Source organism: Nylanderia fulva, unplaced genomic scaffold (genome assembly GCF_048542155.1).
Source record: "Nylanderia fulva isolate GAGA-0341 unplaced genomic scaffold, ASM4854215v1 Scaffold29, whole genome shotgun sequence".
Taxonomy (NCBI): Eukaryota; Metazoa; Arthropoda; class Insecta; order Hymenoptera; family Formicidae; genus Nylanderia; species Nylanderia fulva.
The window spans coordinates 2,026,830-2,052,481 of record NW_028190358.1 but is presented as its reverse complement, the minus strand read 5'-3'; the positions used below and the strand labels follow the sequence as shown (position 1 = coordinate 2,052,481).

At 32.4% G+C, this 25,652-nt stretch overlaps 1 protein-coding gene and 1 long non-coding RNA gene across 2 annotated transcripts in view; one reads left to right on the top strand and one right to left on the bottom strand.

Moving 5' to 3' along the window:
- Ten-m (teneurin transmembrane protein Ten-m) overlaps positions 1 to 25,652 on the bottom strand; it is a 521,036-nt gene that overhangs the window by 455,770 nt on the left and 39,614 nt on the right. The gene's annotated exons all lie outside the window — the stretch shown is intronic.
- Positions 187 to 1,584, top strand: LOC146722672 (uncharacterized). The gene is made up of 2 exons (XR_014925007.1): positions 187 to 710; positions 1,252 to 1,584. It is a non-coding gene; the product is annotated as an uncharacterized LOC146722672 (long non-coding RNA).

Genomic DNA, 25,652 nt, shown 5'->3' with positions numbered 1-25,652 from the left:
TAGATTAATATGTAGGTAACCAAATAGTTAAAATTCAATGTTTTTGAAGAAATTTAGATTTTATATCAATATTTACATTTAAACAAAAATAATATGTATATATTTTCGCGACCTTCTCTTTCTTCTATCTTCGTACTTTTACTTGAGATAATCTTCTTTTGTATTTAGTCGTACACTATCTGTAATATGAACATCATGTCACACTTACCGAGAGCCTGGGACTGGGCATTAAAATATTTCATACGACAAGATGCTGAACGTGTAAAATGCATTATATGTGCTTCAATAATTGTTTCTTTTACTCTTAGCAAACGCAGTGCAAACATACATTTAAGTAATGACCACAACGAAGTGTATCGCAACATTACTTCAGAAAACTCAACAGAACGTTGATAATCACTATTTAATATATTTAAAGACAATAAAGACAGTTATATGAAGTGCAGAATTTGTGAAAGAGATTTTCGTATGATCAAACAGGAACACATCACAAAACATTTAAAAGGAGTGCACATAATAACAAATAAAGATCACGACTTTATGGCTACACATCTTAATCAATATATCACATTTTGGCAGACACAACAATGCACAAAATGTAAAAACATTTTTCAAGACAGGCGTCTTCCTGTTTTCAAACAGCATTTTAGCCAATGTCAGGGGAATGATGAACCTTTAGATCTAACTTTACCGAAATAATAGAAAAAGCAGTAAGTACTACAGTTTATGTTTTTCTTCACATTACTCACATATGCGTTTACGTACAACGAATAAAATTGTGTATAATATATTTAACTATTCAAATATGTAGCATATGTATATCATAAATATAAATATTCAAGTCGGATGTGTAAAATTTCAACTGTACAAGTATTATAACCATTAGAATCTCAGTTTTACTTAGTTAATACTATATTAAAATATGATTAATTATATTGTTAACTAATTCTAAATTTAAATTTGTCTACTATTTATTAATTTTATATAATTGGTAATTTATTATAATTCGTTATATACACGATTTGTAATAATTCGCAATTTTTCTAAGTTATGAATAAATACGAGGACAAAATAATGCAACAATTATTTTTGTTTTTGGATAATATTTGGGTGTCAAATTTTTGATAATATCGAATATTTAAGTTTTTGAAGAGACTTGAATAATAAATATGTTTCATTATTAATATAAGATTTGAATATAATTTTAAAATATTGATTAATCCAGTAATTGTTACTTTTTATTCTGTGCAGATCATTCAGTAATCCAGGCACTTATTGTTTTAAAAAAGATGGTGAAAATGTTACTACAGAAATCAGTTGCAGTAAAAAGCTGCAGTAAGAAACATTTTGAGCTTGATAATTTAAATAATTTCATAGATGAAAAAGAAGCAAACATATATCCCTGATGACGAATCATCGATGACGATCCGCATTTGTCATTTTGATATGTAACTTTAAGTAGATTTACTGTAAATTTTTATTATTATAATCATATTAAATTATTAATTATTTATATAATTATTAATTGTCATTAGTAATTATCAATTGTTTGTTGTAATACCGAAAATAAAAGTTTTATAAATTGTATAATTTAAATAATTTTATCAGATACCTATTATAACGTATATCTTATTTATTTTTACATTTATCTAATATATTTCGCATTTTCCTTTTTATCAACTTAATGATTTAAATTAATTAGTTTAACAAAATTTATGTTAATCAAATATGCTCTGAGAAATTGCTATTAATAATGTGTTTGTGCTTATTGTTTAATATTTGCAATTGTGTAACTCTTTATATAATCTTTCTCTAATCGATTATAAATAAATAACCGAATCATTAATGTTAAAACATGCTAAGCAGATTTAGAATGTGTATCGATATTTTTATTTAAATAAAGATTCATATGTACTTCTACGCATGACACTTGTTACTTTTTATTAGAGTCAGCTTTACTTAGCCAATTATTATTAATAATTATATTATTATCAATTGATTGTAATATAGGTAATTAAAATGAAAAAGTCTCACAAGTAAAATGATTTGATTTAGTATAATAATGTACGTCTCTTTTATTTATATTCCAACGTATATAGATTAATATGTAGGTAACCAAATAGTTAAAATTCAATGTTTTTGAGAAAATTTAGATTTTATATGAATATTTACATTTAAACAAAAATAATATGTATATATTTTTGCGACCTTCTCTTTCTTCTATCTTCGTACTTTTACTTGAGATAATCTTCTTTTGTATTTAGTCGTACACTACCTGTAATACGAACATCATGTCACACTCGCCGAGAGCCTGGGACTGGGCATTAAAATATTTCATACGACAAGATGCTGAACGTGTAAAATGCATTATATGTAGTACATACATTGGTATCTTTTCTCTTTCCAAAAACAGTGCAAGGGATCATTTACGCGGGACACACAACGAAGTGTATCGCAACATTACTTAAGAAAACTCAACGGAACGTTGGGAATCACTATTTGATACATTTCATGACACTTCTGACATACAGTCGTATGATATGCAAAATTTGTGAAAAAAATTTTTGGATGACCAACCGGGAAATCTCACAGGACATTTATATAGAGTGCACGATATAACAAAAGAAGATCACGACTTTATGGCTACACATCTTAATCAATATATCACATTTTGGCAGACACAACAATGCACACAATGTAAAAGCATTTTTCAAGGCAGGCGTCTTCCTGTTTTCAAACAGCATTTTAGCCAATGTCAGGGGAATATGATGAACCTTTAGATCTAACTTTACCGAAATAATAGAAAAAGCGGTAAATATTAAAGTTTATGTTTTTTTTCACATTACTTACATATGCGTTTACGTACAATGAATAAAATTGTGTATAATATTTAACTATTCAAATATGTAGCGTATGTATATCATAAATATAAATATTCAAGTTGGATGTGTAAAATGTGAACTGTACAAGTATTATAAGCATTAGAATCTCAGTTTTACTTAGTTAATACTATATTAAAATGATTACTTATTGTTAGCTAATTCTAAATTTAAATTTGCCTACTATTTATTAATTTTATATAGTTGGGAATTTATTATAATTCGTTATATACACGATTTGTAATAATTCGCAATTTTTTTAAGTTATGAATAAATACGAGGACTAAATAATGCAACAATTATTTTTGTTTTTGGATAATATTTGGGTGTCAAATTTTTGATAATATCGAATATTTAAGTTTTTGAAGAGACTTGATTAATAAATATGTTTCATTATTAATATAAGATTTGAATATAATTTTAAAATATTGATTAATCCAGTAATTGTTACTTTTTATTCTGTGCAGATCATTCAGTAATCCAGACACTTATAGTTTTAAAAAAGATGGTGAAAATGTTACTACAGAGAGTTAAGAAATCAGTTGCAGTAAAAAGCTGCAGTAAGAAACATTTTGAGCTTGATAATTTAAATAATTTCAATAGATGAAAAAGAAGCAAACGTATATCCCTGATGACGAATCATCGATGACGATCTGCATTTGTCATTTTGATATGTAGCTTTAAGTAGATTTACTGTAAATTTTTATTATTATAATCATATTAAATTATTAATTATTTATATAATTATTAATTGTCATTAGTAATTATCATTTGTTTGTTGTAATACCGAAAATAAAAGTTTTGTAAATTGTATAATTCAAATAATTTTATCAGATACCTATTATAACGTATATCTTATTTATTTTCACATTTATCTAATATATTTCGCATTTTCCTTTTTATCAACTTGATGATTTAAATTAATTAGTTCAACAAAATTTATGTTAATCAAATATGCTCTGAGAAATTGCTATTAATAATGTGTTTGTGCTTATTGTTTAATATTTGCAATTGTGTAACTCTTTATATAATCTTTCTCTAATCGATTATAAATAAATAACCGAATCATTAATGTTAAAACATGCTAAGCAGATTTAGAATGTGTATCGATATTTTTATTTAAATAAAGATTCATATGTACTTCTACGCATGACACTTGCTACTTTTTATTAGAGTCAGCTTTACTTAGCCAATTATTATTAATAATTATATTATTATCAATTGATTGTAATATAGGTAATTAAAAATAAAAAAGTCTCACAAGTAAAATGATTTGATTTAGTATAATAATGTACGTCTCTTCTATTTATATTCCAACGTATATAGATTAATATGTAGGTAACCAAATAGTTAAAATTCAATGTTTTTGAGAAAATTTAGATTTTATATGAATATTTACATTTAAACAAAAATAATATGTATATATTTTTGCGACCTTCTCTTTCTTCTATCTTCGTACTTTTACTTGAGATAATCTTCTTTTGTATTTAGTCGTACACTATCTGTAATACGAACATCATGTCACACTCGCCGAGAGCCTGGGACTGGGCATTAAAATATTTCATACGACAAGATGCTGAACGTGTAAAATGCATTATATGTAGTACATACATTGGTATCTTTTGTCTTAACAAATACAGTGCAAGGAATCATTTACGCGTGACACACAACGAAGTGTATCGCAACATTACTTCAGAAAACTCAACGGAACGTTGGGAATCACTATTTCATATATTTCATGACACTTCTGAATACAGTCGTATGATATGCAAACTTTGTGAAAAAAATTATTGGATGACCAAACGGAAAAATCTCTCAGGACATTTATATAGAGTGCACGATATAACAAAAGAAGATCACGACTTTATGGCTACACATCTTAATCAATATATCACATTTTGGCAGACACAACAATGCACAAAATGTAAAAGCATTTTTCAAGACAGGCGTCTTCCTGTTTTCAAACAGCATTTTAGCCAATGTCAGGAGAATGATGAACCTTTAGATCTAACTTTACCGAAATAATAGAAAAAGCGGTAAATATTAAAGTTTATGTTTTTTTTTCACATTACTTACATATGCGTTTACGTACAATGAATAAAATTGTGTATAATATTTAACTATTCAAATATGTAGCGTATGTATATCATAAATATAAATATTCAAGTTGGATGTGTAAAATGTGAACTGTACAAGTATTATAAGCATTAGAATCTCAGTTTTACTTAGTTAACACTATATTAAAATGATTACTTATTGTTAACTAATTCTAAATTTAAATTTGCCTACTATTTATTAATTTTATATAGTTGGTAATTTATTATAATTCGTGATACACACAATTTATAATAATTCGCACATTTTATAAGTTATGAATAAATACGAGGACTAAATAATGCAACAATTATTCTTGTTTTTGGATAATATTTGGGTGTCAAATTTTTTGATAAAATCGAATATTCAAATTTTTGAAGACACTTGAAAATAAATGTGTTTTATCATTAATATAAGTTTTGAATATAATTTTAAAATATTGATTAATCCAGTAATTGTTACTTTCTGTTTTGTGCAGATCATTGAAGCAGCATCGGCAATTCAGTAATTCAAGCAGTTGTCTTTTAATCTTTAATCTATACTTGCAATCGGCTTTAGTTAATATCTTCAGGTACAAACATTTTTACACCAAATATGTGTAAATGCATATAAGGAAAATAAGAAAGGACAAAAACGTCGTTCTCTATTATACAAATAAAATTTTATCTACAACATGCGAACACACAATCGAATAAATCTTTATTGCGATACTTTATGTATTTAGAAATATCGGTACTTCTTTTTCTATTCAAAAATCCAATGGCTATTTTTAGTCACATCGGAATTATTTTACGTGAATTAGAGATGTTTTTAGCGTAGAAACGATTGCAGTTTCATAGTCTAGTAAACTATGTCATCGCGACGTTGATTTGTTGCGATGGTCTTTCTCATACACACACACACACACACACACACACACACACACACATACACGTTCAAGTTCAATCAGATCACGGTTTTCTCGCAGATATTTAGCCGTGATTATTTCCTTACGATTCATCACGTTGATACGAGATTGTATCCTGTCAAGAAGCGGAAAGTGGCTGAAGAAAAGGATTATGGCGGTTTCATTGAAGAACTCGATACACCAAGTTTTTAAGGCAGTAAAATAACAGAACGCTGCTGGATGAAACACGGAACGGGGGAGAGGAGGGAGAGCTCGAAACTCGGTCACCCCGTTTTCAATTGACCAGCTTCCTCTCTCGCGGCGTAGCCCGCAGTCTGACTGCATTGTACAAACTTCCTGCAGATTTTAGCCCTCCCGCGTGCGTTTCATATTTTAAACGGATCTGCGGGGTAGAGGGTAAAACCGGCCGACCGTGTGTCGCTCCGGGACGATCGACGTGGACACGGAAGCGGGACGCGAGCGAGCACTGTATAAATATGTATATGCCAAGTATACACACAGAGGGAGATAGAGTGAAAGGGAGAGAGGTCGGCACAATCGCGGACCTATGTCAAAAACCGTTCGATCGGTCAACTGCGTCGCATCCGTCGCGGATTCGTGACGTTTCAGAAGGGGACCATCCCTTAATCGGCGGTCGTTGCTGCATCGGATTTTGATTAGCGCGACCATGTCACGTTTGTCAACGGATTAAAAAATGCATCGCGCCGCCTTAATTTATAAACCAAATACACATACATGTATACGTACAGATATGTTCTTTCCCATACAGCACAACAAGATTGCAGCAGCATTGTGGCAACATTTCATTGCAATATTACAACATTGCATAAACATTGTGAAATGTTGCAGCAATCTTGCTGCAAGGTTGCAGCAATAGTAAAATATCCGCTTTCAGAAACATTGTTTTATAACATTACAACAATAATGCAATAAAATATATATGTAATATTACTATTGGATTATTGGAAATGGGCCAAATACATGTTCGGACTGAATGGTCTGTACCTAATATTTATTGCGTGAATTTTATTTTCATAATATTTCTGAAATGTTGCTGCAACGTTGTTTAAACTATATTGCAAATCATGCCTATATAATATTTCTGCAATAGTGCTGTGCAATGTACAATATTGCAATGTTGTTGCAATATTGCTGCAATCTTGTGTGCTGTATGGGTTGAGTCATTTGTACGTGTAGACTCGCTCCGTTCTCCTGAATTTTTTCAATATCCGGTGATATTGTATACACAAATAATTACGTGTCCGCGTTTTCGATTAAGTGTCGTCTTATTATGTCATATAATTTTATTAATCGAATACTGTATCGTCGTGTTGCCACTTTTGTACCGCTCTATCTACTGGATGATCTTTTTGTCAACGAATTCTGCGCATTCAGTTAAAATATTCGAGCACTCTGTGCATAATATAGTTCTATGACTTTTAAAACAGGATTATATGTATATATACCGTGCGCATATGTGTATAGAGAGAAAAGGCTCTCGCGTTTTGACGTATAATTATATTCTCACGTGAAACATCACTGCGTTCTCTTAATCTACGTACAAATTTCTGCTAAGCGTTTTAGATCGACACTTGTGTATTTAACAAAAGCTTTTTAATAAAAAGAGAAATTTAAACTTAAATAATTATATTAAAAACGTGTATTCGCTCGTCTATTGATTAAAACAAAATTTGGTATATAAAAAGGCCAACTAATCGAGCATTATTAGATGATATAAACTAAGTATTTATTCTATATAAGATAATACAGTACAAACGTTTCGACCGCACGTGGTCTTCTTCAGTATAGGAATTAAAAGTAGATGATCATAAGTAATATACTGACGTAAGAAATATACTGACGTTTTGTAATTTGACTTAACACGACATGCACTAATTCGGCGATAAAATTGCGACTTACAATCACTTATGATCATCTACTTTTAATTCCTATACTGAAGAAGACCGCGTGCGGTCGAAACGTTTGTACTGTATTATCTTATATAGAATAAATACTTAGTTTATATCATCTAATAATGCTCGATTAGTTGGCCCTTTTATATACTAAATTTTCTTTTAAATCATTATTATGACGTCGGCTGAGAAAATTAATACAAGTAATATGCATCTTTTGTACCTTTTAATAAATCCTAAAGAGTTTGATGAAATAAAGTTGAAGCATTCAAGAGTAGGGACGCTAATAAAAATGAACCGATCGGCCTAATCGTAAGATGTTTGATCGCACGGCAGAACATAAACTTGACGGACGTGGCGAACAGCTTGCACCCCCTGTATAATTTAATCATATCTTCACGCCCCTCGAGCGACAGAGCTCGACGTAAGGGCCCCCTTCGTTTCCCTACCGAGGTATAGAGCTGGCAAAGAGCTCGGGGTTATTAGGCGCGTTCATTGTTGTGCGTTCGTACTTTATTGTTGTTTCAATTACGTTTGAGAGAAAGGCTGCACCCTTTCGACTCTCGCACACTTTCCTCTCTCTCTCTCTCTCATCCCCTCATCCGTTCTTTCAGCTACCCCCGCGAATCGCGTCCAAACTCGCGTTTTCCTCTTTCGTCGCCGTCCCCCTGTCCCCCTCCTACCCCCTGAAACCCCGTCGAAAGCCGTCAGCATATTGCGCATGCATAATTTAACGTGTTCAAACAAATAACAAAGTTTTCGCATGCTGATGAGAACGCCACCGCGTCCGGATTTCGACTGCCACCGACTGGCAGTGACATATTTTCATTTGACACGCGGAGACGGGGTGGGCCCGACTAGCGGCCGAGGAATTCCGCAAATCTGCGCGGCATGATCGATCTCTCTCTCTCTTTCTCTCTTTCTCACGTTCACAAACGCGCGCCGCGACCGGGCCATGAATACTCGGAAATAACCCGTGAAAAATAACAGGCCGAGCAACGTGAAACTTATGGCCTCTCGAACGCTCGAATCGATGATCATTTGAATGAAACGCGTTTGCCTAATTTTCTACGGAGGAACTAGGAGAACAAACTGCGAGGTTCGAGATTCACGTTGAAAGATCCTCGAATACGAAGGTTAATAATTACACGTAGACGGTCGGGATTATTTTTTCCGGCCGCCAGAAGCGTACCTTCCGGTCGAGGGATGCGATATAATTGTTTACAGGCTTCGCGTGATCGTCGACGTCTCTTTCTCTCCTTCCCTATGCCTCCAACCATCAGTCGCAAGAACAGAAAGACATATTACGGAGCGTGTTGTAAAAAGGTGGCGCGACTTCGGCGAGTACTCTTTGGCTTGCGTGTTATGCGCGAAGGACAAAATATATAGTCAATAAGGTACACGCCACCCTCTCGACGTATCTCGGATATTACCAGGGGAGGAGACATCGATATGGAAAAGAAATGTTTACAGAGAGAGAAAGAATTTTATAAAAGTAAAACTCTTTTTTCGACCGTACTGGTAAATATTATTTGTATTACACGTGCAGGCAAAGTGGCACTTTGTGTGCGTGTTTTCTGTGCGGAAAGCGGCCGATTTTCCACGCCGCTATCTAGCGGCGACGCGGTGAGTGAATAAGCCGCATTCAAAGCCATTACTTACGGCTGAGCCGCGTTCAAAGTCATTGCCCACGGCTTCAGCCGTGGACAATGACTTTGAACGCGGCTATTCCCGCACCGTGCCGTCGCAAGATGGTGGCGTGCGATCGGCCACCTCGCGCACAGAAAACGCGCACAAAGCCACTTTGCCTGCACTTGTAATACAAAATAGTATATGTATCACGTGCGGATTGACAATTGTTCACTCGTGTGGAGTGAACTCGCCTTCGGCTCGTGCGTCCATCTCTCGCACTCGTGACCAATTGTCAACTTTCCGCACTTGATACACAATATACTATTATTAAATTACAACGTTTCGACCCTTCTTTGAGTCCTTATCAAGTGATCTAGATATACATAGAGAAGAAATACAGTACAGAAATTAATACAATAAAAAAAATACTTCACTTAACAATATTACAAAATAATAAAAAGATGCTAAACATACTTGTAAAAATAAAAATAAAATTATAATTTTATGTCTTCTGCTTGTACGTACGCAATCATTCGAGAGAAAAGATAATTATGCCTCTGAACAGGAACAAATGACGGCCGCGGCTAATCTTTCCTTCATTGCTTTTATAATCGGGGGTAGCGCCGCGGTTAAAGCGGTTCAATTCTCGCACGTAACCGGCAATTCGCTCTTATCGCGAGAGATGCTTTAAAGATAAACAAGCGAAATGCCGCTTTAAGTACCATTGTAAAAAGCCCGACGTTATAATTGGCGCGAGCTATCTCGCTCTCTGCGCGAATACGTAATTCACTTTGCGGAATGTTGACACTGCACTGGTGGAAAATCTTGCCGATCGCTCAACGTCTCGTTCTCCCGCCCGTTAAAGGTGAAGTTTACGGTAAACAGCGTCGTGACGGTAATTATTTACGTTATACTCCGGCGATATACGATCTCGGCGACAGCGCGCGGCTTATAAACTCATCGCTCTCGTGATTCGAGTGCTCCATCCCCTTTAATGGGAAAGCGTGTCTCACGTTGCACGTTCGGTTAACTAAAGCGTTATTAACTTCCAAAGTAAACTCACTCTTTTCCCCGTGGCACACTTTGTCGCGATACACGCGAGTGGGATCGCGGGGCGTTACATAATGCTCGATGAGATAGGCTAACCCTCCCTTTTCATCCCTACGTATATCTATGCAAGTATATCGCCGGGTATATTCGTTCGGTCCGACTGGCAATTTGCCTTTGCATACCGCAGTCTCACTCCAAGTATGAATAATAATGATCCGAGATATATGAATTACGAGGCGATTATCTATGACAGAAGGGAAGAAGAGGGAAAAGGAAGGAAGGAAGGAAGGACGGGATCCCGCCGTTGGTTATTGCACCCTGGTGCATAACCCTGTTGAGAATCGATTTGGTATAAAATAACGGCGCTACATAATTTTCTAATTGCACAACAATTGCTGCACCTTTCATTATATTCGTATATATATTACAGGTAATAAATAAATATAAATAAGTAGATGGCAACAATTCTTATTTGCAAATGTTTTTCGAATTGTGCATTCTTGATATGTTTTTTCAATTAAAATTACGTCAATATAATTTCTATGCGGGTTGCTTGGGTACCAGTGTGTTAGTGCGCGATTGAAAAAACATGATTAATTAATGTTGTACAATATATTATATGTATATAATATAATTAATTTATACTATATGATATGATATATGAATTTATATTATATTTGTAATATGTACATATATATTTGTATTAAATGTACACACATAGTATTATTATAATTCTTAGTGAAATCAAATTTCTCGTATTGATTTCAATGATCAAAAAGATAATATATAAATTATGAGTATGTTAAAAAATTTTTTTTATCTTTAAGTTGAATACTCTATTGGATTATTTAGGATAGAAAGGGGTGAAGTTTGATACGAAGCTTTTCCGCAAACGGCGCCACTTGATGGACTCCTTTGAAAGGATGAAAAAAATTGAAAAATATATATATCAATAAGAATTAAATATCTTGCAATTAGAGTGAATAAATTTATTATCGTATCAATAATTTTGCTAAAATTAGTAAAAGTAATCTCATAAAAGTTGATTTGATTCATACAAAAGATATCTCTAGATCTGTATTTCATTTTAATTTATTTAAAAAATTTTTATATAATATCTTTCTATTTCATAAAACACGATCTTGCAATAATAACCTGGATTTCCTGTTTCTGCAAATTTTTTTTGCATGCAAATTGATATAAAGCGTATATGTGGAAAATAATTTGCGTGCAGTGTGCGCGGATAAATATAAGGATTAACTTTAATCTGAAAATAAGAATATTTCACACCAATAATCTGATTAAGCTATTTTGAGATTTTATCGCATACATACGTCGATTTTTTATTCGACTTTATTTTGTTTCACGATAATATTACATTTAGAAGTTTAAAAATGTAATAACTGTTGTGTACCATCGCGCATTCCATTTTTTCCTGAAGTATATGTTTGAAATACACAAGAGCAGTCGGAGACACATTGTATCTTGTTTCGTTACATATCTGTCGTCCACTCCCTTTTCCTCCTCGTCCGGCTTCCAATTGTTTAAGTTTCGCGAATTCGCGTTGTGACTCGAGAGGGCAAGAAGGATCCGGACAAAGGATCGCCGAGGTGGGTATCCTCTCTCACTGTGTGTGATTTGTCAAAAACATTCCCTCGTCGAATTTGTGCCGCTTTGCTGTGATGAGTACATGTATGCTGCGTGGTGAGTCTTCTCGCATTCGTTTAAACGAATGCCAGACGACGGGTTGGGCTCGGATTGAAAAGAATTGCTTGAAAGGCAAGAGCATGGTTTGTGCAATATTAATTTGCTTGTATTAAGGTTTTATGAAACTTTGAACATTACGCCGTACATTTTTTCTACGTTTATAAATAGGTATTGTTTTGTCCAACATCAAAAGCGTACCCTATTTATAGAGAATATCTAATATATATATATATAGTAACGTAGTATTGTAATGTATTATTATACAGTTATTTTTAATATTACTTCTATGTCGTATATTTTTTACGAGTATTTATATTGGGAAGTTATCTCTATCTTCCATTCTCAATCTCACCATTTCCTTCACCACTAGAGTATTTTATCAATTGAAAAAAATTAATAATTATATGCTCGTAGATTTGAAATTTTGTATGTCTTCCTGGTCACTTTTTCTCATAAGGCTATTAATGATTATTCGCTCAGGCTTAGATTAATAGTGTTACAATATTTAAGTTTGTACAGAGAATCGTACGAATTTTCGCGCCTTTTTCTCTTTCTTCTATCAAATTATATATCCTTCGTACATTTTTCTTCAAATGATTATTCTTTTGTATTTAATAATGTACGATACATAATTATGTTAGGGAGCAGAAAATATAATAATTGGCAGCGGAAATATTTTTCCCACCACAAAACGATAAGCAAGCACAATATGCAATACATACAGTTTTTCTTATCCCAAATAAATCAAATGCAAAGTACACATAATAACTCAATATGACAATGTTTATCATAATAAGCTTAGAAAACTTGACTTCGACGTAACTAGCAAATTTTATTTAATTATTTCACGACGTTTCGACCATTTGGTTGTGGTCCTTTTCAAGTGAAATTTCTACAACATAATATTACACAATAGTTTTTAACATACGAGAACTCATTTAAGTGTTAAATTAATAAAATAAATATAAATTTTATAAACATACCCATCAATTAAACTGAGATTAACGTAACATCACACTGGTGTTATTTAAAATCGAAAGTTAAAAGTTAAAAGAGGAACACGTCCCATCGTTATGATGTTGAAAGTTAAAAATTAAAAGAGGAACACGTCCCATCGTTATGATGTTTCGTCAACGACTAAATTTGAAACGCGCCACTAAACAATCTTTATTATTTTGTCGTAAATGTTTGTCAAATTCTCGGTGTCTTTCTGTAGGTTAACCGTATTGTCATGCTTCTTTATGAAGAACATTTCAGCAATCTCTCTCTTTCTTACATGTTTCTCGTTGTGTAAAATGGTCGGTGATTTCCAATCAAAGTTATGTCCAAAATCACATCTGTGTTTGCTCAGAACCGAATGATTAGACTCATGTAGTTTAATATTGCTGGCATGTTCCTTCACTCTAGTGCATAAATGTCTTTTCGTTTGTCCAATGTATGAGGCATTACAATTTTTACAATTAATCTTGTATACTACATTCGTTTTAATATCATTAGTTATTAAATCTTTACTTCGTTTTATCAGCCTATTCAACTTTTTTGGCAAACTATAAACGATATTTATGTTAGCATTTTAAAGGACCTTTTAATACTGTCGCTAACATCCTTAACGTATGGGAGTGGAATTACATAATTCTTATCTTGAGCCGAATTCACATTAACGTTATTATTTAAATCATTACTTAAACTGTCGTTATTATCCGCATTGTGACCGTTAACATTCCTATTGTTATTCAGTACATTAATTCTTTTATTTACATACTTATTAATAATATGATCCGGAAAACAATTATTAATTAAAATGTTCTTTACAATCTCAATATTCGTATTATGAAATTGTTCGTTAGACAGTAAAATTGCATGGTCTACTAAATTGTAAATCGTATTAATTTTATACTTGATAGGATGACTCGAAAGAAAATTGATGTATCTGCCAGAACATGTAGGTTTCCTAAACCAATTAGTTGTCAATTTATCATAATATTGCACCATTAGAAAACTCAAGTAAAGTTTGTCAATCGCAATTTGATATAATTGGAAATGTTCATACGAGATGCAAAATTTGTAAAAAGTTTAATATTATATCAAATAGAATCACGCGATCACTATAACACAACACTTGATCAATGAACACAATATTGATTAATTTACAGCAGAGAAATAATACAAATCGATGACTAACTATACTAAGTAATTAGATTGGTATCCGACACGAGAGACAAAGCAAAATGTGCAATAAAGTTTTTCAAAATTGTAATTCTTCTTTCTTCATGCAACATTTGATTCAGGCTCATAAGATTAATCTACTTTTAACTAAACCAATAGAATATATATATATATATATAAAAGAAAAAACGACAAATATTAAATATTACCGTTTATCTCTTATGATTTATTTACATACAAATACGCCTTTACATACAAAATTACAATTGTATATGTAATGCATTAAATTGTCAAATTCAAATATCGAGTATATGTTTACTACAAACATTATATATTTTAAATATTAGAGTCAACTTTATTTAACTAAAACTGTATTGAAATATAAAAATTTAATTTTGCCTTATATTTATTAGTCCTGTAGTCGGTAATTTGTGACAATTTGTGATAATTTGTGACAATTTGTATTTCCATAAATTATAAATAAATAAGAAATAAATAATGCGATAAAATATTTTTGTTGATAATATTTGGATGTCAAATTTCTGAGAATAACGTTAAAGTTATGAGACTGTTAGGCGGATTTAGACTGTGTATCAATATTTACATTTATACAATCATACGTTTTTCCGCGACTTTTCCCTTCCCTTTTATTTTCCAACAATGTTATATTCTTCATACCCTTCTCCTTAAAATAATTCTGCTCTTGTATTTAGTGATACAAAATCTGTGATACGTAGCGAATATCATGTCATTGTTACCGAAAAACTGGCTATGGGAATACTTCACACGACATGGCGAAAAGGGAGCATGTAATATTTGCAGCAAAGAATTTACTCTAGGAAGATACCGGACAGCAAAGTATAACGTGCAAACCAAACATCCAGATGTTTATCGAAATGTTATTTTAACAAGAGAAACAAGAATTGATTGGCAGTTGCAATTTAAGAGAATTAGATGTCGTATGGAATGCAGAATTTGTAAAAGATCTTATATCACAATATTTATTACGTTTCGTATGAAGAAACACTTAATCGATGAACACAATATTAATAAGAAGAAACAAAATACAAATTGATAACTAAATATTGTAAGAAATTATTTTTGTCCCAGATGCAAAAATGTATATTGTGTAAGAGAGTTATTCAAAACTGTAATTCTTCCGTATTTATGCAACATTTTAGCCAGTTTCACCAAAATATACTTTTAAATCATGGATTAACGAAATAAGAGGAAAAGCGGTAAATATTGTTTGTTTTTTAAATTATACTTTACTAATTAAATAACATACATGTCAGATATGTAGCATTTGTATTTTATAATATTGTAATTAATATTATTAATTTCAACTTTATTTAGTTAATACTATACTAAAATATGACAATTCAAAATCTATTTATTTGTTCCCTATTTGTCTCGTGATTCCCTATTTGATCGTAATTTGTGACGATAATATGTAACAATATGTGACAATTTGTTAAATTTTAAATAAATATGAGAACTAAATATAATGTAATGTAATGAGTATCTTATTTGTATTTAGGTAATGATATTTAAATTTCGAATCTTTGGAATTTTTGAAAATATCGAATATTCAAGTTTTTGGAGAGAGAAATTAATAAAAGTATTTTATTATAACAGTAATAACAGTTTAAATTTAATATTGTGTATGTATGTGCACGCGTTCATGCTTCAAGTACAACATTTTATAATATTGCTTAATCTAGTAATTATTACTTTCCATTCTGTGCAGATTATTCAACAGTTCAAGTAATCTAAGTTTTAAAAGAGATGATGTAGACATTGCAATCAATCAATATTGCAGTAAAATATTGTAGTAATATGGATTTTTATTTTCATAATTTAAATAATTTTAAAGAAGATTGAGAATTAATTCACACGCGTCCTTTATGAATAATTATTGATTTATGTAACATTAGGCAGTTTTGCACGAAATTTATTATTCTTATATAATTATTATTGAATTATCTATTTTTAATGTAATTTACATATTATTTTTTGATTGTATAATTAAGATAATAATAATAAAATTATATAAATATTATAATATTATTAAATAAATATGATAATACATCTTTTTAATTTATATTTTAATGTACAAATACACAAGTTTAATTAACAATAAGTTATAATGTTGGATTAATTTCTAATATTTCTATTGTAACAATAAACTTATTACTATTTGCAATTGTGTAATTCTTAATATAATAATGTTCTTTAATCCGTGAAATTGTTGCCAGAGGATTGACGATAAACTTTAAAAATTAAGCAGATTTAGACCATAATCAATATTCACTCTTATATAAAGTGTATAATGCATTTTTTGCAATCTTTTTCTTTTTCTTCAATATTTTTCGTGTATTTTTTAATATTTTTTTAACATTTGAATTTTTTTGTATTTAGTATATAATCTAGTATGAACTGCTAGTATAATAAACTTTTGTTTATATATTAAACTAAACATATGCTGTATTGTTATGATAAAAATATATATAAGTTAAACTCGCAATAAAATTTTTTTTTAAACTGACTCCGAATCTTATATAGTCATATTCTATCATAATTATAGAGTTGTAGGAAATATACAGTTCTCATTTATTCTACAACAGTCTATGTAGGTCAAGCTTGAGAGAATCGTCTTTTAATTAACTACTTTCGGAATTAACGCGACACAAAGTTGGAAAAACAATACCAGCGAAGACTCAAGAGAAAACCGTAAAGAAGAACAAAATGAGAAATGAGAATACGTAGAAAACTATTTGTTATTCTCAGTACATTGACTAATGAAAAGATACTACATTACATTTTTCGCTTATGTCTGCGCTTACGAGAATAGAAAGTTCCCTCTTCAGTTAAAAAAATATTAATATTAAGAGATTTAGTTTCAAATAATGAACAAATTAAGTTTTAAATAATTTGTAAAAAAATAGATATTAAAATTTTTAATTATAGATAATTATTTTATGAGGTATATGATTAATTGATCTCTCCGTTAAAAAAGATTTTATTATTATTTTTTAATGAAGTATTTAGATCAAAGGATCTTTTGGAATTTGTAAGCATGCTTAAATCATTTGCAAGCCTTATTTATGTCCAGCCTTATTTATTCAATAATTTTAACACAACCGTTCTAATAACTGTTAAGTTATTGTCTTAACACACTTTGGAGTGAATATGTTTTCATTTATATATTTATCATGTTTTATTTTTGTATATTAAAATAATTATAATCTACTATAATTTATTTATCCAAAAACGAATAATTTAAAAATTTGAAAAATAATGTTTAAAAAAAATGGATTAAGATTTGTTTTTTCCCATCTTCAAATTAATCTAATTCTCCTCTTTAGAGACAGATAAATCACTTTCAAACTTTTTCCTAAACATTCTTTCTCGAAACGCATATTAAATACAATTCAACCACTTTTTACAAATTTTCTCGATTTTTCAGCGTACAATATATCTAAGAAGTAATTGCGGAGCGCATTGTAGCTTATTGCGTGGGATGCAGCAAAGACTATCGCTTACGCTAGATTTAAAAATCAAGTTAATGGTCAGCCCGTTATTTCCGCGAGATGAGCTACGCCGCCTTTCTCTCGTCGAGGGATGGAAACAGAGCGAGAAAGGTGGTGAGAGAGAGGAGGGAAGGTTTCTTTACCCGTCTCGCTATGATTGTAGCAGAATCCTCGGCAAGAAGTAATCTCTTTCTCCCGATGCGCGGTATCTCGCGCCGAGGCGGGATATTTATTTATGGTGATTAATCACGCAAAGCCCGGAGACGCCGGATCCGAGAAGTGCCCGGAACTGAAGGAGGCACGAAAACGAGCAAACATTAGAAGCGAAACGATAAGACGGGCTCGCATAATGTCGCGGCAAAACGCTCCCCTTCTCTCTATCTTGAGAAGCGTCACTCTTTTTTCCACCCTTAACCTCATCCCTCTCTCTTCGCGCGCCATAGTATTTTCTCATTGTCAGTCGAACAAATCGTGCTCGCTACACTTCCTGACGATTCATTCCCGAGAACACCATTGCATTCGTTGATCTTTCGAGTCCTCCGTCTTGCTCTTGCGGCAACCGCGGAAAGCATCACTTCCACCTTCGCACTCTTCTCTATGTTGTTCTTCAAAGTGGAGTTATTTGTTATTAAGGTATTATACAGCTGATCGCCAACACCGATTCTCGGACGCGCGCATTAATCAACAGAAAAATATGTTTCAAGAAAAGTATTTCTTTTAATCCTCAATTCCCTTAATTTCTAACAATCTAATAATCAATAATTAAGACTCCAATTCCAATAATTATCTTGAAATGTCAAGAATATTACGTCTTCGATCTTTGTAAACTGTTACTTAATAGCAGTATCAATTAAATGTGTAACGCGGTTATTGGTCTGTAATATAAGTCCTATGTTTGCCTTGATTAAACGAGTTAGTTTTTAAAAGAAATTGGCAAGTGGAGTGTGCTTTTCACATCGAGCGAAGAAAGTTTAGCGGAAAGTTCGTTTGAAATCCCGATCGAACAGTTGGTTAATTAATTGGGGCATGAATCGACGAATAAATCGTTGTCCGCGAGCGACCGGGTGGAAATAAACGTCGACTAGCAGCGCAGGATCGGAATGTCTGTGATCTGGACTAACGAGCAATTAGTAACAGAGCCGCTCGCTCTGTATGTACGTAGTACAGCCAGCGAACGTGGCCGCCACATGTCTCACGCTAAACACTGACACCCAACTGCCTACTGTCAAAGATTTATCGCCCGGTTACAGATGCATTCCCCATTCCACCGAGGCAAGAATATGTTCTCGAGTATTTTTATAAACTGCTGAGATCGTCTCTTTCACAATGCATTCTTTAACCATAAATTGAAGGTACGATAAACAATAAATAACTTTTTGTTACGCGGTTATCATTCAATTTAATGTAATGATAATTTAAAACTAATGATTTATAATATAATTGTGAGAATTGTTGTATTATATTACTAGATAAAAATATAACAAAAAAGATACACGTGTATTTCCTTTTACTTTTCCTCTATATATTTTTTTCTTATTAAAAGTGTATGATTTTATTTAATTTGTTATATTTGCAAGCTTAAATGTGAAATTATCGAGATGTTGATTTGATCAATAATTAACGCATCGTATTCATGTGCGATCTTATATAGGTGTTTGTAATACGTGATATATCTACGTGAATGTAGCTTGAATTAAATATTTATGCAGTAATTGTGAGTCGGACAATTAACATACAAAATTATCCCGGAGCTTGTACTTGCAAAGGTGAATTTTATTTGCTGAAAGCGAAAAAATTATACGAATTTGCCGCCGATATTTTTCATCCTGAAAATCCGCGAATACCTTGTTTTATCTCGCAACTCGCTTCTACGGTCTTTTTGGTCCTTTCAGAAAGATATTCGATGTTAAATATGTTTCGACAAATTTGTGGAGGTACATTGAGCTGCGAGACAGTGACGCGTTACGCGAAATATTCGATTATTCGACGTCGAATTACAACGGCCAAGAATATTTCCAAGAGAAATTCGAACTTCGGATGTTACGAGCCGGGAGATCAAGGAATACGATCACCCGCGCGAAATAATCGTAGATCTCTCGCGCTCGATTTATCGTGAAATTCACAATTTATTTAACCCCCAGTTGGCAACGAAGCGATTCCGGGAAAATCAGAGAGTAAGAGCAAGAGAGAGAGAGAGAGATTGTGTAGCAAGGGTTAAGAAAATCGATCGTTCGGCAAACACGCGGACGTAGCTGCTGGGTTATCGTGCGGAAGGAATGACGGTAATTGCCGGTTTTGTCTTCCGACGAGGCGACGATAGACGCCCTTTAGACGTTATGAAGCGGCCGCCGTCGCGCCGCCTTTCACATCGGGATTCGACTTCGTCGTCGTCGTCGTCTTCGTGTTCGTCTTCGTCTTCGACGGCACTCGGTTCCGTAATATTAAGGCACAGCTTGGGAACGATGACAAGGACGTGCCACCTCGTGTTCGCTGGCGCATGGCGCACAATTTTAACTCGGAGAACGTCAAGTAATTCTTCATTAAGTGCGCGAATTACGAATAATTCACGCCGCGGGACGAGAGCCGAGAAATAGATACATGTTAAAGGTTAAAATGAAAATTGCATTCCACCGAATACATTTAACTTACACCAAGTGCATTCTGATGTAAATAATTGTGCAAGTTTGATCTCGTCGTTGATGTGATACATAGTCGATTAACGATCACTATTTCTCTCTTTTACATCGCAATTCCAATATAAATAAAAGAAAGAGAAAGAAATAAATCGAGTGAAGAAAAGAGTTGAGAGAACTCATGTTACCAGACTATACGGATTAACCTGGGACCACAGATGCTGATGAAAATGGCGGTATGATACGAACTTGGGCGGAACTGACGTTTGGACTTCGTTGATTAAACGTACAAAGAGGACGGGGGTCTTCTTGTCCTGCGGGTCATTTACAGGACGCGGCAGGACGAGGTATCCTGCACCTGACGTCGTGAGGTGGTACATAGAGAAGCGTCAGGAAAGAGCCGAACAAGGAGAGAAAGGTCGGGCTAATTGGATGTCGGAGGCGCAATCTTGCGGTCTCCATTTGTCATTCGCTAGCGCGCGAGAAACGCGAAACTCCTCTCGCTCTTTTCTTCTATATTTCCCGGCTCTATCTCCATTTTTCCTCGCGTTTCCATATATAAAGCCCCTTTCGTTTTAACGCGCTCGTACACTCACGTGGAATCTATCTTTGAATTCGGCGGTCGCACCGGGTCCGGACGGACGTTAGCCGGATATTACGAGAATTCTGGAGCCCCTTCGAACCTCCATGGAATTCGATCCACGTATCCCGGAGGTCGCGCCAAAAATCCCACGACTGCCGCCGCGCTGTACTGCGATCCCCTTCTTGTCGACGCGCGTTCCCCGTTGTAGCCGAGCTATATACCCTGATTGGGATTCGAGGGATCTCATCGATTAGCAATCGAGAGTCCGATAAGAAGTTGAACGTAGAGGGATAATTAAACTGTCGTGTGGAGAAAATATCGAGTCATTTTATCTCTTGTTCAATATAATATTATGTCTTTTGATTGGGAATTGTTACCGACAAGTATATCAGCTATTATTTCATTAGGAATATAATCGCAATCCGTGCGTAAAATTACTCCAAGCTCATAGTATAAATATCGATGTGCTTCATCGAAGAATGCATATATGTGCGGCATTCCTTTTCGTACTTTACGAAACGACGCGACGCGACGGCTCGCTCGAGTGATCGCCGGATATTGCAAGAATCTAGACATTGCCTTTGCCAATCCCCGGCATTTAATGCACACATAACTCATCTCGCAGCGAGGGTCTATGACTCTCACCGTTGTATGCCCCGCGAACTAATTATCGTTGAAATTTACATGAACGAAGCATTTAAGGTCGACACAAAGACCGCGTTGTGCGTCAACCTTCTCGATTATAGATAAACGAACGATAATGCGCTACGTACATAATAAGAATGTCCCGCGAGATTTGACATTTGTGCAAGTATGAGAAAAAATCGATATACGTAACGCAAACACATTAATTCGTTAATTAGATTACATCGTGTGTAAAGACGACGTAATAATATAGTCTCCGTCACCGTACTCGTAATGTTTCTTTAAAGAAGACGGGAAAGTCGACTAATGATAATAAGGGTTCGATAAGAACTCGGCTGGAAATATTTCGTTCCTACAAAGTCCCTTTAACTAACCTTTGCCTCCGGTATTAATTGCGGTTAGTGTCGCAAGGAATACGAAACGCGCGCGATCGCTTTGAGCAACAATCAACGATAGTCTCTCTCGCACAAGGTTAATCTTAATAACGTTCAAATTACTTTACAGAGAAAAATGAGACAGAGACATAGACATTTACTCACACTATAGCTGGATTAGTATAGTAGTTGATTCGTGCATCAATCGAGCAGTTGAAACTTACCTGAAACAAAAAATGTATTTTGTGTTAAATATTTTATATCATATCACATATAGAATGCAAAACAAGATTCGGCTACGAAATTATAGTAACACGCAACCAATTTTTAAGTTACGAATTTTTTCAAGAAGCTACAATTTTCTTGTAAATTCCAGATCATATTTTTTATTGATATATTTATAAATTTTATTTATAATGTTTAGCTTATTGATATTAATTAGAGTATAATAAAAGGGAAGCACGTAGCAATTTAATAAAAAAAGCTTTAATTTATATATTAAATGATTAGGCTGTGTAATTTTTCTAGTCTGATAATTATTTATTTATTTGGAAATGACGAAGGAAATTCGAACACATACAAAGAAATAGCATGTTTAGGGGGTAGCTAGAGAAAATGTCGGAAATAGGATTCTTTGGTGAGCAATAGCAAGTGCTGATAGCACGGACAGCGTAATCAGTCTTCCATTATGCTCATGTGAACGAACCTTTATTATCTAAGACTTTGCTATGAAAGGTGCAAATAGGGTCATTCTTTGATTGCTACTACTTCCAATATTTCCATGCCGATCCCGAAAGAAAAGTGATCTCGAAGACCATCCTTACAAATCAACCGCTTTGTTCGATGGATGACTTATCAGTGACAATGGACACGGTAACGAAAAACTATTTTTTTCCCTTCGATCTCTCTCGAAGGCCCGAAACGAAAAGCGCTCTGTAACAAATTACATCATTTGTCCCTACGCGATTCATCAAAGAGAAAAAGCGAAAAATTATCCACTTTCTTTTATAGTCTTCTTTGTGTGGAATTTTTACTTCAGTTTCTTTCATAATTATCACAAAATAAAAATATAAAAATAATATATATGAAGAAAAAATGTGATTATGAGATGATTATGCGATTGTGTGATTAAATTTCTAAATAAAATTCCCTAATTCTTTTAATATTACATAATCAACGTCATAAAAAAACTTTCCAAATCTATTTATCGCCAAAATTAATTTCCAACAAATTTTCGTGCAATTTATAATAATGGAAGATATTTACAATTTTATGAAAGTTATATAATTCGATTACAAGTCATAAATCTATGCATTAATTTCAGAATTATGTTTTAGTTTATAAATAACGGATTATAGTTTATCTTTGCCGTCGCCTAGACATGTGTAAAAACACGCTCTTCAATTTGTAATTATATATATATATATATTAGGAGTACAAATAAGTTTCCGCCGTTTTAAGGAAGGTGTCGCGGCGCGCGGTTTTCGTTAAAATATATATATACTCGTATGTGTGTGTGTGTGTTAATTTAGCTAATATACTATAACAAGATAGAACAATTCAAATTTATCATCTATTTATTATAGCTATTTTCTTATTTAATTGCGAATATTGCGCATATTTTCAGTATAAGTTTGAAATTGCCATTGTGTAAAAATAAATAGTAATAAAATGATCAAACACGGTTAAAAAAGCAGATTTAAACAGCGTAAGAATATTCAACCATAAAGGAGAATCACACGTTTTTCAGTGATTTTCTTCTCTTTTTCTATCAATAATTCTAAATTCTTCGTACATTCTTCCTAGGAATAATTTTTCTTTTGTATTTAATAGTGCCTGATTTGTGTGTGATACAAAGTGAATATCATGTCATCGTCACAGTATAGCTAGCAGTGAAAATACTTCACGCGAGCACGATTCACGGCGATCAGGCATCATAAAACATGTGTAAAGCAAAATATATTCTTCAAAGATACGACTCAAATATAAAGAAACTTCTGAAAATTAACATCCGGATGTTTATTGAAATATTCTTTCATCAGGAAACTCAAAAGACAAGATTGGCTGTCCCAATTTGACTCAACTGAAAATCATACGAAATGCAGAATTTGTTCAACAACTTACAGCATAACAATAACTATTTCGTCTGATATGACAGTACACTTAATCGAAGAACACAATATTAATTTGAAAAAAAAATAGAATACAAATTGATGACTAAATATTCAGAGACATTACTTCTGCTGCATGCACGAAAATGCTCGATCTGTAAAAAAGTTTTTTTAAAACTGTAATTCTTCCGTCTTTATGAAACATTTTAGCCAGTTTCACGAGACTAATAAACCTTTACCTCAGATTAACAAAATAAAAACAAAGCGGTAAGTATTATAGTTTATGCTTCTTTTAAACTATTTACATATTCGTTTCCGTACAATGAACAAAATTGTGTATAATATATGAAACTATATAATATTTAGCATACATGAATATCATAAATTTTATAAATATTCAAGTCAGAGATGTACAATTTGAACTTTATAAGTATTATAAATATTAGAATGAATTTTTCTTAACTGATACTATGTTAAAATATTACGTAGCTAATATTAAATTCAAATTTGCCATTTGTTTATTAATCTTACAGTTGGCAATTTATGAATATTTGTGACAATTTGTAACAACTCGTAATTTTTGTAAATTATATTAGATAAATATAACGATAAAATCATGCAAAAATATCTTTGTATTTATATAAAATATGGAACATTTAAAAATATAATGAATTTTAAAATTTTCTTGAAAAATAATAGTATTTTATTAATAATAACATTGTATGCATCTTATTAAAGTAGAAGATTATATTATTGATTAAACCTTTTTTAATTATTATTTTTATTTAGTGCATATCATTCAGAAATGCTGAAACGTTAGCTTAAAACTAGAGCAACCAGCTACAGCAAAAAGCTGCAATAAAAAAACATTTTTGTCTTAATAATTTATAATTAATGATTTCAATAAATAAAAGAATCAAGCGTATATCTCTGATGACGAATCATTATTTTTTGCCATTTTGATGTGTAACTTTAAATAGATTTACTCGAAATTTTTTATTATTACAATTATATTAAATTATTATTTATTTATATAATAATTGTCATTAATAATTATTATTTATAATAATAAAGTTAATAAAATATTATACAAATATTCACATTTATTATAAGATTTGTGATTGCGTTACTTTTTCTATAATCTTGCTCGAATATGTAGATAAATAACAGTATTGAGATTAAGGGATATTAATAAACTATATCAATATTTACATTTAAACAAAAATGATATGTATATATTTTCGCGACCTTCTCTTTCTTCTATCTTCGTACTTTTACTTGAGATAATCTTCTTTTGTATTTAGTCGTACACTATCTGTAATACGTGACGAACATCATGTCACACTCACCGAGAACCTGGAACTGGGCATGGAAATATTTCATACGACAAGATGCTGAACATGCAGAATGCATTATATGTAGTGC